The 15,920-nt window shown below is 45.1% G+C and overlaps 1 protein-coding gene across 1 annotated transcript in view; it reads left to right on the forward strand.

Moving 5' to 3' along the window:
* LOC142589695 (uncharacterized) overlaps window positions 1-15,920 on the forward strand; it is a 55,085-nt gene that overhangs the window by 13,195 nt on the left and 25,970 nt on the right. The window lies entirely within an intron of this gene.

Consider the following 15,920-nt stretch of genomic DNA (forward strand, 5'->3'; position numbering starts at 1 on the left):
TAGCATCGTAACTTTATTCCAACCAAGGATTTTATGGACAATTATGAAACAAATCTAGGGCGCATAAGTGTCAATAACCGAGTGGATGTCGATGCTTACCTCGCTATGTCCACACGACTGTCTATGGCTGAAACGTGCAACCCTGTCCAAATTCAAAGCTGCCTATAGCCATTGCGACATGCTCGCCGATGTAAATAGGTACAGGCATAAATATCCAAATGGCTGCATATAGTTATTTGTCTATATCCAAATGGTTATGTGAAGAGAGAACTTGTGTACGGTTGTGAAGCTTTAAACCCATAGTCAAACGCGGATGCATGGAGTGGGACCTTGTTAACTGCTACAGCAATTTGACTGCGGATATATTTACTGGAACACATCCCCACCCTAACAATCGCTGGCACCTGCCACGTGCTCGGAGTAATGAACATGATTTTCAAGCTTATTAGCATAAATTGTACATACGAATGGATGAAACGTGTTACGTGTTTGGCAGGAGGCCCAAAAGTAACAAGTAATGAGCAGTATCGAGGGAAAATAATCCATTAAAAATACGGGCCCAGGTCTGCCACAGCCGATGACAAATGGCTGGTGACGTAATGGACAAGCCTGCTCGAACGAATAAGTTAAGCCTATTCCCCCACGTCTGGATAAAAGTATCGGATAAACTTTCAGGCGCTGCAGCGCCTCAAAGCAGCACACGCAGACATGTCTGCGTGCGCTGCTTGTAGCGTTGCTGTTTTTTTTTTTTTTTTATGGCTTGAGGGTGACGCGGACGGGTCGGCTGCAGCTGCACTTCGGAGCCGCCAACAGCAAATATTATTTCACCTGACTTCACTCTTCCCACTTTTCCTCCTGAACACTTGCGATTACTTCGGAAGCTTTCGCATGGACAGCTAAAAAAAAAAAAAAAAGAAAACTGTCGAATAAGCGGGAATTCGTGCCCAATGATAACGCATGAATTCGGAAAAAACTACAGCATGTCTGTAATGGCAGTGGATAACCCCAATTTCTGATAGCACACAAAATCGAAATTACAATTCAGTGAAACAGCTTTTGTTTTTCGCTAGGTTAACACTGAACGTAATTAGGCACCGGCGTTTTCCGTAATAACTGCGCCAAAGTTTTGGAAAAGCATCGGGCCACCGTGATCGCGTGCGGTATATGCCGGTGCCAACCTTACAGGTGATCTTGGGGCCGTGTCAGGATTGGCTGGAGTTCGCTCTTACGAATAATTCTGTTGTAAGAGCTTTTCCTGAGCATAAAACCTGTATTCGTCTTCAGAATACGTTCTTATGTCAGAACTATTCCTATATAAGAGTGTGATGCCAGCCAATCAAGACGTTGGGCATATAATGAGCGGTAGGGGGCCGACCACTCACAAACAGCACTTAGGAGCAAAAAAAGTCTTTTGAATTCGGCCCCACTGCTCGGAAAACTAGACACGCATGTGGCGGCATCGAATCGAATGACGCCGCTAACATCCGGTCATTTCATGCACAGGAACGTGAAAGCAGTGTAGTGATGGATCGGTCTTTAATCGCGACGCTCAGAGAACGTGCCACAATAACTGCGCACAGATTTGAGGCACAATTGGCAAACCTAGTTCGATTTTTTTTTTTTTTTTTGCTGTTCGCTGGCTCCAGCCAGTTTAGCAAACTCCGACAACGACGCTGCAAAAGGTTCGTGTACTTAAATTTAGGTGCACGCAACAAATATTCTTGCAGTTAAAGTGAATCCGGAATCGTCCACTACGACGTTCCTCACAATTCCCCACTCTGCAGTTCAGGGACGTGAAAGCCAACAATTTACTATGTTTGTAAATTCGATCCTTGGTGTCGAAAGCGACTCCCATGGGTGATAATGCGGTAAACTGATCTTGCGGGAGAACTGATGTTTTTTATCAGGATTGCAACGCGCAAGGAAGAAAGCGCGTGACAATATACGCACCTATGACCTCACCAGCTGCCATTGTGACCCCTAGGAAAAGTTCGCTCATTGATTGTGTGCCCATCAATCCTCGGCGAATATACGGCTATAATCTGCGTGCCTGGTGCGACTTGACTGAACTACGTCACCATTTCCCATGGCAGCGCGATCGATGAGGGCAGGTTACAGGAACATGTCGTCAATCCACCTTCAGTACTACCCCGACACTTATTTATTCGCTCCTGGCGTCATAATTTCTTTAGGGGTTCCTCCGTGTGTGACGTATGCGTAACCGCAAAAGTGACATAGACCATATCTGCCGAATGCGGTCTACGGGACTTCACGATAGATGTTAAGAACGCCGCCCCCTATTCCGCTCTGTAGTATCCGCGGTTTGTTCGGGCTCGTCTCTCTTTCTCTCCATCTCCCACTTTCACTCTCTCTCTTTATCCCCCTTGACCCTTCCCCTTGCAGGGTAGCCAACCGGAAGTACCTCTGGTTAACCTACCTGCCTTTCTATGCATCCTTTTCTCCTTCTCTCTCTGCCGAATGCCCAGATTGGTTGTGCTGCATCGGATTAAATAAATAGTTCAATATGTGGGCTTTTGCGTCCCAAAGTCACGGTTTGATCATGAGGCACTGTATAGTGGGGGACTCGGGATTAATTCTGACTATGTGCAGTTCTTTAACGTGCACTCCGTTTCCATCGAAGTGCCGCCGCCGCGATCGGGTTCCTGCTGCACTCAAACGTAAATATATTTAAATTTTTTATTTGTTTTTTGGCTTGGTGCGTTATCTACCGTTTTATCAGACATTCGCCCACCAAATCATGCAGTGAAACAACACATTGATGCTACGGGCACATTCGTCACGTCCTGCTTCAAACAATATATTGTGGGGAAATTATGCGTGGAAAACAAATGTCTCTCTTATTTTTTTTTTGAGGGCTCTAACGAAATCTGCGCTAGTATCGAAATTTATATTACACGAAAGTGTCTTGCGCACTGACACGACTTCAAAGCGGCATATTTGGAACTTTTGCCTTTACGCGAATAGGAAAAATGTAATTGGTGAATATTAGAGAATAAGCACTTCAGTACACTGTAGAACAATTTGCACCGTCAAAGAGAATAAAGATGTAAATTGTTTCACACTGTACTGAGTATTACGGATATTCTGGGCCGAATGCACGAACCTTGTTCTTCGTGAGCCTTCTTTGCCTTTGGCCAGCTAGCTGCTTGGCTAATTATGTGTCCATCATGACGGTTGCCATCACGTTCGCTCGTAAGACTATGGATGGCGCTCATCTCGTTGCACATATCGTTAGCGAATATCGCCGGACGAAATTCTTCAACAGCGCTCACGAACGGTAGACTTGGTGGAATCGGCCCTCGATGTCCCGCGAAAAGCATTGACGAATGTCATGTGTGGTGGAAGGGGTTGGGATTTGTATGTTTGACAACGTCTTTATTATGTTTTCTAAAGGATAGCTTCGCTCTGCGTCGTTCGTTCTCGAACAAAAGGCAGTAAGCAAGTGGGGTGTCAGGGTGAGATATACTTAGAGATGGTATAGGCGTGAGATGCAGGCGTTTGGCTTCTATGCTGTTGTCCCGATGTTGATGGGATTATCTTCTCCGCTCGAAATCCAAGAGAAATACCCGCGCGGGAATCGGGATCCTGGATCCAACTTGGGATGAGCGGCCATGTGACCGTGCGTTTTTTGGGGAACCGTCGCCCAATACCAGCAGTTTCGTGCTCGACTCCCCACCGGTAATGTCGCTAGCACCCGCCGTCCTTATTCTTCGAAAGCGCATAGAGGTGATGGGGAATATGGTGCAGAGGGCGCTGTCAGATTTGGTGAGGGAAATGCAGCCATAATGAAACAGAATGCTATGGGGATACAATAGGTACGAGGTGCTCCTGGGTATGGGGAAAGGTGTGATGGTTCCAGTACTTACATTTGGAAATGCGGTTGTTTGCTTGAAGTCAGGGGTACAATCAGGACTCGATGGCTACCAAAGGTCAGTGGGACGCCTCGCATTGGGCGCTCACGGGAAGACTACAAATGAAGCTGTGCAGGGTGATATGGGCTGGACTAGTTTTGAAGTGAGGGAAGCTAACAGCAAAATTGATTATGTAGAACGACTGAGGAATATGTAAGAAAGTAAATAGGCTGACAGAGTGCTGGGAGGTAGCTGTACAGGAAAGACATTGATTCACAGTGGAGAAGAACAAGGAAGGTTACCAGCAAGTATGCGGCCTGTAGGGTGGGCAACACAGCAACAAAGAACGTCAAGCGGAAAGTCAGAGAGGCTGAAATAATCTCGTGGGTGGCGGCAATGGAAAAGAAACCTGCCATGAGTGGAAAATGCCTTAAGAGGAAAAAAACGACATCAGGAAAGAAACAATTTATGATAACTCAAAGGGAAGCTCATTACTTTTCGAAGCGAGATCAGGATCAGGATCAGGGCGCAAGCCGTTTCGCTTAGGCTCCTACAGACCAGCACATATCCGTGTCTGTCCGCTCTCCACGAGGCTTACCCCGACGTGTATCGCGACGACGCCTGCCCGTCCTGCGGCCAGACCTCCACTCTACCTCACATGCTCTGGGAGTGCGGGTCGACATACCCCAAGTTCATCAAGGAGGAGTGGGACTCGCTTTTGCGTAGCCCCGCTCTAGAAAAGCAAATCCTGGCCGTCCGGCGTGCCCGCGACCGGGTCGGTGGGCTAGACCTGCCGGTCCCGACGTGGGACTAGCCGGGTGCGCGACGAGTTCGCGTCCTCGCCGGACCTACAATAAAGTTTATTCACTCACTCACTAGAACACGCACCTATAAAGCGAGATATACCAAGGAAGAAGAAGCATGTGCTTGCTGCGGTAAAGCTAGGAAAACGATGGCGCATGTTTTATTAGAATGTGAAGACATCTGCCCAGCGGTCGATTTAGGCTCCACTGGCCTCCTTGAAGCCCTTGGGTACAGAGAGAACAGGGGGAAAGTAAACGTGTTGGCAACAGAGATTAGTAAGCGGCGATTGGAAGATTAGTGCAAGAAAAAGTAGGGAAGCGACAAAAAAAATAAAATGGAGATTCGTGCATCATTCTCGCGAATCAGAGAAACCAGATTCGTCCCGTAAAAAGCGGTCCTCAACGCCACCAGTGACGGTGCACGAGTTAACCACACGGGGAGCCCGCTGAATCAGTTGGCACGTGCACGTGGCCGGGAAAACAGGAAAACGTTTTCGTAGCTTCGCGAGAAATAAAAAAACGCAGTTCGCAGGAAACATCGCCCACGAGTACCGGCTGCTCTCCGTTCTGTGGAAACTGCGTGGCGATCGACGATCATAAGAGTGAGCGTGTGTGCGTGCCCGCTTAGATACTATATCCGCGGGTGTTCACGTAACTTCTGTCGCGTAAGTCTTTATGCGCCGATACCTCAGTGTCGATGCAATATGTGTGACGTTATGGATTTCAAGTTAACTTGGCGTATTTCAACCTTCTTAACGCGGGCAATGGGACCAGATAAAACGTAACGATTCTTTGTCAGTGCCCCATGTTCCCTCTCGCGGTTCTTCGGTGTTCTGAGCGCGGTGCTCCGGCAATACGTTAACGCTGTGATTGGCCTACGTTCTCACTGGGTTATCACTGATCGGCGGACGATAAAAAAACGAATAGAATCGAGATAACGTAATCGTTACATTATAGTGGCCGTGTTCTCCGAACTTGCTGATATACATACATATATATATATATATATATATATATATATATATATATATATATATATATATATATAACCCGCCTTGGTTGCTCAGTGGCTATGGTGTTAGGCTGCTGAGCACGAGCTCGCGGGAGCGAATCCCGGCTACGCGGCCGCATTTCGATGGGGCGAAGTGCGAAAACACCCGTGTACTTAGATTTAGGTGCACGTTAAAGAACCCCAGGTGGTCGAAATTTCCGGAGTCCTCCACTACGGCGTACTGGGCGTGTTATATACATAATGGTCTTGAGGGCGCCAAAGCGACGTGCTGGTTACGACGCACGCCGCAACAGGTGACTACGGATTAATTTTGACCACCCGAGATTGTGTAACGTGCGCCTAAATATAAGTACATTAGCGTTTTCTTTTTAGTTTCTTTTTTGCCGCCAATTTAAACGCGGCCGCCGCGGGTGGGATCGAACTCACGCTATCGAGCTTGGAAGCGCAATGCCATATATCCACTAAGACATATATACACATCCTGGTGGTTCGGAACTTGTCATGTTGAATCTTTTGCCCCTATAAATTGCAATGTAGCCCTTACTTGCCGATGAATCGGGTAACAGACCGTAGCAGATGCTGTCGGAATGCATGACGTCACTTCGAACTGCTGTTGGAAGCTGAGAGCGCAGTCGCCACCTGTCTCTTGTTTCGTGTATTTTTTTTACTTGCTACCATGAAGGAAAGAAACAAAATGGCATAGGCCTTGATGTCACGTTCTTGAAACCGGAAGTGGAGCCGTGTTGGTGTGCCATCTCCATTTGCACCTCCAATCAGCTCGCCGGAGGAGATAGGTGGGAGCTTTGAACTTGCATTGCTACGAGCCGCCCGAAGTGTGTGCTGCCGAAGCGTGTGAGAACAAAGCCTACGAAACTTCTGTAACAGTTTCAGTGAAGCAGAGGCGATCCTGTGCTTTTACGTGGCGCGTTGAAGAAGGCGGCGAATACCCGAGCCGTGATTACTTGAGTGTCACTGTTGCCGGTTGACACTCGCACTCACAGAACCAAAACACAATCTTCAAGCTTACACTATCATCATCATCATAATCATCATAATCATCATCATCATCATCGTGACTACGCCCACTGCAGGGCAAAGGCCTCTCCCATACTTCTCCAACTACCCCGGTCGTGTGCTACTCCCGGTCGTGTGCTTACAAGCTTACACACCACACTCCAAACTCAAGCTTGTCTCGCGAACAAAATGTGCTACGAAAAAAAGAGGGGAAGAAAACACGGACGGAAAAATCTTATCTCACTTCTTCAAAGGCCGAGAGCAGCAGCGAGAGCTTCGGGAGCGCGGTTGCTACGGCAACGTTGACGTTTGAAGTACCAGTCCCAGTGCTCCTTTGCGAAAAACAGCACGTGGCTTCCGCCACACTTTCTCCAACACGTCCGTGCTGTCCGGGGCCTCTCCTGCGCTTTCCTTGCTCCATGCTTGCTACTAACACAGCAATTTACCATAACAGTTTAACATCACCCCTTATAGTGTCCGTTCATGGGAAACACCTAAGAAGTAATACTGTAATAAAACTTGCCTTTTTATTTTCATTCCACCCCCTTCGAAATGACGCCGCCGTGGCTGGAATCGAAACCACAACTTCGAGCTCAGCAGCTCAACGCCATAGCCGCTGGGCCACCGCGGCAGGATTTATTGTTGCGTTCGCTGAAGAAGAGAGGTGGGATACTAGAGCAGCGCACGTTGTTTTAAAGGAATGCAAACGTGGTGAGAATGGCTAAGTAATAAATCGGAACATATTCGTATATGAACTGAGAGCGAGCCACCCGTACTGAGTGAATGGAAAGTATTGAGCAGAAATTATATATGACTCGTGTGTTCGCTCAAGAACTGCTAACGGCCTCTGCACAGGAACCTGAGCTATATGTACCCCGGCAGAATCATTCACAACAGTCGTTCTGTCACCCTCGATTCTCCAATAGTGGGTGCGTGTGCGTGCGTGTGTGTCACGTCAAGAAAGGAATATTCGGCAACCTCGAACAGCGAATTCTCGAATCGAATACAAATCGAACAGCAGGGACCCATATGATTGGTATTCGAAAATTCGCATATTCTCGCACATTTACCGTTTCCCGGTTTAACGCGAAGCCTGTAAGCGCCAGCCTGCCTGCTTCGATTGTCCCGTACATTTGTAATTCAGAAATTCTCGCACTGCACAACTACCTACAAGTTCAAAATTATATTTGTTGCATTCGAAGAACGAAAAAGGGTAAATACTGGCGACTGTTCGGGGCAGATATTTTGTTTTTTTTCGCTAAGTTTTCATAGCGTTTTTTTTTTTGTTAAGGTTGCCACATTTGGCAACTTGAAAAAAAAAAGAAAAGAGAAAGACACGAAATCGGTGCACCAATTCAAAGCTCCGTAACCTAGCACGACGAACATACCGAAATTCTATAAAATTCGTCTCTTACGTACACTTAATGCATTGCAAATTTAAAGCATTCGTTTACTATTTACATCCAGGTGTCATTATTACTTGAGTCGCGCATAAGCGCTATTCACAAATCATTTCTATATTTCAAGTCAGGGCGCGATAAACCGATTCTCCTCGTTTTAGACGCCTTATAGATGCAGGTTAAATAATTTAAATAAACGAGCTTGTTGTATTGTATTGTATTTGTATTGTATTGTACGTTTTGTATTGTTTACTGATTTGTTATACATTAATGGTCTGAGTGCTTTCTATGACTCAAATTACCCTCCATTTTTCGTGTGTTTGTGATACGTATTCTTCTTGTACACTTCTGATTATTTTTACTACCACAATAATCTTAATCGTCTTGTATTATTATCTTTTGTGATTATTGTTCCCAATTTTTGTTTTCAGCTTACTACTCACTTATTACATCTGTATGCGTTACTGCACCGCCCCCCCCCCCCCCTATGTAATACCCTCCTGCGAGAGGGCCTTTAGGGGTATTCTGAATAAATAAATAAATAAATAAATTAAATAGTAGCAAATCTATAACGGACCTTGAGAGTCAAGACAGATAATGAGAGCTGTTAACGTATCAATGATTCGAAATGGCAACATGTACAAATTCTTACATACATTCGCATTTTTAAATTTAATTATGTAAGAGGCCCCAATTCGAGTCTCAGACTATTGAATGCCTTTTTATGTCATGTATACCGACGTATGTATACCACGAAGGAACCAGTTCCAAGTCCAATTCTACAGTACCCCGTAGAGAGAACTCAAAAGACAATGAACGGGTTCATCGTTTCGTATTTCTTGCTCCTAAGAAGAAAAAAATTTATTATTGCTTCTAAGACGGACATTTCTTTAACCCTCTGTTTCACTTCTTGTGCACGGTTGTGCGTCACTATAGAACGTCATGATAAACAATCAAATTGGACATTAGAAAAAAAGAAAGCACACGCACGCACACGCACACAAAAATTACGGTCGTAGCCACTTCGGCACTTTCATAAGACAGCCTGGAGAGTTCTCACGATGTCTGAGGACATCAGTGTGCTGCTGCTATATATTACGTCACTTCGAATTACTCCTCTACATCTCAAAAGTTAATCTTATTTCTACTTTTGCTTTTTAATACACTAAGCCGTAAACTAAATATAGAAGGGAGTCGTTGCAAATAGAAAAGACGTACTAAAATTTAGTTAATGACGTGGTTATTAATCAATATAACGATTGCCATTTAGCCGGTACCAATACATACCTTGGCGAAACCTTGCTGATAGCAAAGAAACTTGCAAGAAACCTAAGGATAGCGTACGAAGTGATAGAACAAGAAATGGTAAGCATAATGTTAACAGATAGGACTACGACAGCGTATTAAATTGGAAAAGGCGAGTGGCTGATCAAGAAGCGGAGCTGGGCGCAAGTGATGCTGCGCTCAAAACAGATCACGGTTCTGATCACGTGAGCGCTCACGTGATCAGAACCGGGAGAAATGATCGTCGAGGAAAATAACTGGATATATATATATATATATATATATATATATATATATATATATATATATATATATATATATATATATATATATATATATATATATAATCACTTTCCGTGACAATCTCATTGCGACGAGTGTCGCCGCTGCAGAGACCTCGACCCCGTCATTGACCCGGCCGGGAACCTTGCCCCAACCGGCGTGTCAACTTGTCACCTGTGTTTGCATTGCACGGAAGTTATGACTCGTGGCGTACGCTCTCTTCCGTCAGCAGCTTCGCGCGATAAAGGACGAGATCCGCCTTGGCTCACTTCTGTTTTTTCCCAAGAGCCCACCAGGAGGAGCGCGCTAATTCCGGGCTAACATCTCGCACAGTGATAGCATGCAGCACCTCGGCATGCGACTCACGAAAAAGGCCATGGATGTTTTTTTTGTTTTTTGTTTGCTTTTTCGGGGGAGCAGGATATGATGACGTCACAAGAGGGGTCGTTGCTGCACACGGCGCGCGTCGAATCGTGCCTTTATCTTCGATAAAGCGTGCGCGAGGCCCGTGAGAATCAACAGAATGTGTTTGGTAGGCGTAAGTGTTTGCATCCTGCACGCGCGCAGTCGCGCCATACGCCAGATCGTGCGAGATGTTGAAAAGCAAGACCTCGCTGTCCTGAACTTAACCGCGCGAAAGTTTTAGATGTCGCAGCGACCAGACTAGCGGAAAAGTGTAATGCCGTAGTGTTTTTGTGATAATAACACCACCTAAAAGGAAACCAAATTTCTTCTGGGGACATTAAATAGTGTAGTGTACAGTTTAACGTCCCAACGAAACTTACGGTTTACGAGACACCGTAGCGGTGAGTTCGAGAGTTCCGGAATAATTTCGACCATTTGGTTTGCTTTAACGTGCGCCTAAATAAAAGCCCCCGAGTGTGTGCTTTTCTTTTTTCGTTTTGACATCCTGCTCCGTATCGGGATGCGATCGGCTCTGGCAGCGCGTCGAATCCCCAACCTCTTGCTCAGCCGCGAAACGCCGTACCTTCTGGCCCACTACGGCGGGTGTACAGGTGTACTACAGGGGAAATTGAAATTAAAGAGACGCTAACGGGAAACACTAATTTGGCATAGGTTAGTACGGGAGCATTTAAAATCGCTCTTTTCATTCATCTGATTGAATAGTCTTACTTACTTGGCGAAAATAAAGAGCGAGCTTTTCCCTTTCGCCAATTTCGCACATATTTCAAAAATATTTTCTCGCATATGGGTCGTTTTGGCACATGAGTAGTTCTCGTAAATTGCTAAATTAGGTTCTTGGTTATACTTCGTAATGCGCTGTAGCCTTCTTTTATTTTTATTTTTTCGTGCCCGAGGAGGCCTTATAGTAGATGCTGTCAAGATCGATCACTTGTTACGGCGTTATGGTGCTGAGCGCGAGGTCGCGAATTCGACCTCCTACCTCAGCGACCACTATCTGATGGGAACGGAATTCAAGAACGCTCGCGTACTTTGGTTTGGTTGCACGCTCCAGAAACCCAGGTGGTAAATACTATTCCGGAGCCCTCTGCTACGGTGTCTCTATTGGCCCAGTGCTGCTCTGGGACGGTAAAATAAAATAAAATAAATAAGCTAATAAATAAATGAATAAATAAATAAACCACTCACTCAATCAATTGATTATTTTATCTATCCGTCAATCAATGAGTTAATAAATCAGTTATTCAGTCAGTCAATCAATATATCAATCAGTCCACCAATCAACCAACGAATCAATCAATCAATCAGTCAATCAACTCATCAATCCGCCAGTCAATCAATCCGTCAATCAATTATTCGCTCAATCAGTCGACATATCAAAAACGCCTATAGGCTATGCTACAGCGCTTAAATAAAAACGTCGAGGTATCATAATCAGCGTGGCACGTATGATACGTAGGAAATTACATGATTAAACGTTAAACCTTATTTATTCCTAATTAACTAATCTGTAGTTGAATGTCGAAGCAATCAAAACGATTCCCGGACACTCTCCCGGCTTCCATCGCTTCGTGTTCTCACTTTAGAAACGCGGAATGTCGTTGGGAAGACAAAGACCTTGACCGCGGAACAAAAGTAGGCCGCCTCTTTGTCGGCGAAACGGAATTCCACGCGCGCATGCGAAGTGATTAATGTTTGCCAAACCGTCGCGCCGTTCGTTCGCCGCCGAGAAATGCGCCGGCGAAGTTGTTGCACCCTGTGTATGCCGGATTATTTTCCGTGTATCTTCTATCGTATGTGATACCCGTGCGTTGCTCGCGACAATCAAAAATCAGCTTCAAAATAAATTTCAGCTGTCGGCTTCTACATCGCGATACGCCAACGTCTGCGCTTCCACGCGTGCCATTTGTGCCATTGTATCGCAAAGGCGCTTTTCTCTCTCCCTTCTTTCCTTCTTGTGTGTGTTTCTACTGATTCTCCACCTCGCACTTGCTGAGCCTCCAGGCAATCGCGTAAGCTATCACTGCCCGATGTTAAGTGATTTATGCGTTCCAGATGACATTTTGAGTGAGCCAAGCGTGTAAGAAGAGGAAGCGAATTCAATAAGTTGCTGTTCTGTTTGTTACTCGTCGGTCGCGTTTGCTTATGTTATCTTTGCCGACGGCGTCGGCTGGAGCCTGTTCTTACGAAGCCATACAATACTGTTTGTGAACGTGGGCCAGTATTTGGGTTGTTTCTCTCTCTCTCTCTCTCTCTCTGTTGAACGATAAGAAGTATACTGTCGCGTAAATATGTCGCCAGTTACTCCACATCTCATTAACAAGAATTTATGATCATGTAGCCTTGTACACTCATGCAGATAGTTTATGTAGAAAGCACACACAACGCCATTATCACACAAAGTGTCAAAACAATAGAGCAAGATTGCAAGTTTACTCTTCAAGCAACAGTGCGAACAAAAATATTGATTTAATGTTTAACGACACTACCGCACAGCATGAAAGGCGACAGTACAAATAAGCAACACTGTATTATCAACGAAGCGTATACTTCTGAGACCTTTGTAGAAGAAAACAGCATACGTATGCCGGCATCCACTAACAGCATGCAATAAAGCCGCTCAAACATTTTCGTTCTACAAATTCAGTGATCCCTTTCAAGCATAAGCTGCATTTTGGCACCAACACCAATCGCTCTTTTTCTGTGGAACGTCTTTAAAATCTTCAACAAAATTTTCCGGTATTTCAAAATTGAGGTTATATTCTATTTATTTAAGGGTGCGACGAACGCGCAAACGCAAGGTAGGTGGCGACGCCGCCCTGAACTTCCGGCAACAACTGGCAGTGACGTCATTGAATTTTACAGCGTCTGTTCAAGTATACAGTTAAATTTCGTTGTCGCTAAACGATCACAATATTACATTCTAAGGGAACACACGAATGAAGCAACTCAAGTTTCAATATGTTTTTTTCTGTGCCAGAAAGGCCCCATTATGAGATGTACTTGTAAAATCTGTGACGTCACACCGACGTACCAACGCTGAAGCAAGATATTCCGGCCTTGTATCGTTCTCACCATTTATGTTCACTGTCACTTCAAATGCAAAGATGGTCGTGACAACTATGATTAGGACCTTCCGAAGGGAAACCACGGTACCCTAAAGTGTGTTCCTTTTTATAGTGATGGTTGTTTATGGGCTCTTGACTTTTTCGATTTGTTTTTTAGTCACAGCCGTCTGTGCCGGCGAGGTCAACTACACGTTCAATACACATTAATTCGCACTGGTATGCACCCGCCGCGATAGCTTAAGTTGCTATGCTGTTGCACTTCCGAGCTTGAGGATGCGGGTTCGATCCCGACCGCAGCGACCACATTTCGATGGAGACGAAATGTAAAAGCGCTCGCGTACTTAGATTTAAGCATAAACCCCATGCAAGCGATATTGCGCGCGACAGCGACAAGCGACGCGATGGAGATGGCTGTCGCGTTCGCTCGTCGCCTACAAGTCGCACCTCATGCGAGCGATGACTTCGAGCGACGTCTTCCTATGTTGCCGATATAAGGGCAGCAATATAGGTGCCGAAACTAGCGTGACGCGTGCTTTATTAACTTAAGTTGATGTGTTTTACAGTAAAAAGCAGCATAAAATATTACTGAAAGTCTTGCAGTAGGTTCTTATCCTTTCACGTATAAAAATTCAATCTTTGCTCGTTCCGTGCGACAATCGGAAGTACTTGAGTTATGTACATCCAGTTCCGGCTTCGCGCTATTGGCTAGTCGCTCATAGCACTTCCGAGCGACGAGCGACGAATTCTAGATTTGCAGAACCAAGCGATCGCGCGACAAGACCGAGCGATCTGTTCATACGACGGCCCGATCCGTCGCTCGAAGCCGTCGCTCGTCGCTTTCGCGCACAAAATCGCACTCATGGGGTTTAGCCTTTAAAGGGACACTAAAGCGAAACAATAAATCAGTTTAGACTAATGAAGCATTCTTTGGGAACCCTGCAGGCAGTGATATAAAAAAAAAATAATTTGATTATTAGATGAGAAAATGAAGGTCCAAACATTAGTATTTGAATTTCGCGCCGAAACCCCAGCGCCAGTACGTCAGCGTGGCGTCAGAGATTCCAAAGTATGTTTTCGCATTTGGGCTACGTTCGCTGAATAAAGGTTCCCGAAACATGCCATGTTTAATATTTGGTTCCTTTACAACACAATGTAGTCACTTTGTACCGCTATATATAGTTAGTAAGCCGTAGAAGATGCCATCAAAATCCAAGACGTCACAGCCCCCAAGTGCGGGAACTTAAGTAAGCGTCGCCATCCGTATTTCGTTCTTGCGCTTTTTACCAAACGTCTTATCGTTGTAAGAGTGGTGTTTTTGGTGTTGTAGGACGGTAATTTACTGATGCAGAAGAAATCATTTTTCACTTTAGTGTCCCTTTAAGTGCACGTCAGAGAACCAAGGTGGTCAAAGCTAGTCCAGAGTCCCCCACTACCTCACAATCGTAATCCTTATCATAATCATAATCATAATCAGATCGTGGTTTTGGCACATAAAACCCCAGAACACAATGTCGCACCAGTACGCAGGCTGCCTACATGAAGAATCATTAGAGCGCACGTCTGCGAACTACTCATCTACATCGCGTTTTTTTTTTTTTTTTTTTACAATTCGCAGAATAACGCCTACCATAACGCATAGAAAGCAAGCGACGCCGAGGTCACTTTAGCTGCGCCTCAAATGCAGCGTGAAATTCAGTTATTTCGTATCGAGCATTTGCACTGCGGAGGTTAACGACGTGTACAGGAAATGGCTCGCGTTCCTAACGCCACCAACAAATAACTACGTATAACAAGACTGCCGGAAATAACTCAAACTTCCTTACCCGAGTCCTGGCTCTGCGCGTTCGATAAATAATAAAACACGCATTGCCGACGTCTTCAACTCCCATCGAAGCGTGAAGAAACACAATTGATCGTTGTTAAAAAAAAATGAAAATGAAAAAAAAATGAATGTGGTCGTCTTAGTCATGTTCTTCGCACTAAATATCTCTGTACTGATTGTTATCTTTGAAAACTGTTATCAAGTAAAAAAGGAAAGTGTTGCTCGGTGCCTTTGGACACTATGGAAATATGACGGGAATTGTTGGGTTATCGTATAGGGTAGGAAATAAGAGAGGGACGGAATGGTAAACACTTGTTTAGGGTTGTAAATGTATATATATCCGTCAAACCTCCTGCTGATTTTCGCCTGCTTTTCGCTCAACATCAACATAATTGAGAATGGAGAAAGTAATTTTGACAAATCCGGCGTTTTCACATTCGAGTATCAGCATCGGCATTCTGATGACAGATTACAACGGCTTAGCTCGTAGATGCCGTCAGTTTGGAAATAACGTAAGGACGATTGCTTTGTTCTTGTACTCTTATACCTACATATGCGAGCAGTGGCCTTGTCATTTGGACGTCACCGGCAGTTTATTCTGCAAATAAATTTATTGCAGCAATTGCTTTTGCTCGATTCAGGTGACAACGTACGCGGCGCGCCCCTGGGTTTACTGACGAAGGGCGCAAACACAAATAATTGAAATGTGCTTGTTACATTAACCCGTCAGTTGACATTCAATTCTGGGAAGGTCTTTTCCATATTGTTCACGGAGGACCAGCTACCGACACAATTTACGCGAATAATTAGGAAACATCTATGGCGGCTCAACTTTACCAAACACGGGCTGCAAAGAGCAAAGATTGAAAGCTTTGGAAGGAGGTCCCATTAAGCTAGCAACTCCATGCCCCCCCCCCCTTCCCCTCGGCATGGCTCCAAC

This window comes from Dermacentor variabilis, chromosome 8 (assembly GCF_050947875.1).
Source record: "Dermacentor variabilis isolate Ectoservices chromosome 8, ASM5094787v1, whole genome shotgun sequence".
NCBI classification, from domain to species: Eukaryota; Metazoa; Arthropoda; class Arachnida; order Ixodida; family Ixodidae; genus Dermacentor; species Dermacentor variabilis.